Source organism: Papilio polytes, unplaced genomic scaffold (genome assembly GCF_000836215.1).
Source record: "Papilio polytes unplaced genomic scaffold, Ppol_1.0 DF822694.1, whole genome shotgun sequence".
NCBI classification, from domain to species: domain Eukaryota; kingdom Metazoa; phylum Arthropoda; class Insecta; order Lepidoptera; family Papilionidae; genus Papilio; species Papilio polytes.
In genome coordinates, this window is record NW_013526510.1 from 1 (window position 1) to 941 (window position 941).

At 43.9% G+C, this 941-nt stretch overlaps 1 long non-coding RNA gene across 1 annotated transcript; it reads right to left on the reverse strand.

Annotated features, from left to right (window-relative positions):
- Positions 1 to 941, reverse strand: LOC106105834. Its single transcript, XR_001225761.1, has 3 exons — positions 889 to 941; positions 420 to 550; positions 1 to 31 (listed from the first exon to the last, which is right to left on the reverse strand). It is a non-coding gene; the product is annotated as an uncharacterized LOC106105834 (long non-coding RNA).

Genomic DNA, 941 nt, shown 5'->3' on the forward strand with positions numbered 1-941 from the left:
AGGCGGGCGTGCGCCGCGTCCAGCGCCAGGCCTGCGTACACGCACATACATCTGCTCAATTACCGCGCCTACATTACGTATACCGTCTGCAGCTTAGATGCTTATTACTATGATCTCTGTTCAATACGTTTTGGAGCAATTTTTGTTTTACTTTAGCATTTTTAGATAAAAGGAAAAAAATTAATGACCTTTTCGCAAAGTATTAAATCTATATATTCAAGCAAACATTGGATTTCAAAAGGCAGAATGCTTTCCAATTTTTTCATGTTTTTGCACAAAAACACATTATGTTTTATTTCTTATGTGATTGTTTTAATAACTTTTCTGTTGATGTACATTATAAATAAAAAAGTAAAGGGAGTGAGGTGGTGTGAGGTGGTGCGAGGTGTGGTGCGAGGTGGTGTGAGGTGCGCACGCACTGGCGAGCGAGGCGAAGTCCGGGTGGTGCTGCGCGCGCACGAGCACGCGGCGCGCCGAGCCGTCCCCGCGCGCTGCCTCCACGCACTCGCCGCCCGCCGCGCGCGCGCCCAGCGCCCAGTACACCTGCCCCCTGCACAACACACACTGTAGCCTCTAATATCAAATACTATAATAATACCATCGTTGATATATTTCATATTTCCTCTCTTATTGTCACTTCACTTTTATGTTAATATAAACGGTAATATCATCTGTCAAAACATAATTTAATATATTTCATTCACATTGGTACATGGCGAGATCCGAACCCAAGACATGTAGATTACAAGTCAAGTGCTCCAACCACTGAGCCACCGTCGCTCTTTATTGACTGTATACTTTGTTATAAATAACTATTGATTTTCCTTTAAAATAATTAAATAATTATCGTTGATTTTAACAAATATATAAAAGATGAATAGTTCGCACCGGTGCGGGTGCACGACGAGCGCGGTGAGGTGGGCGAGGTCCGGGTGGCGCAG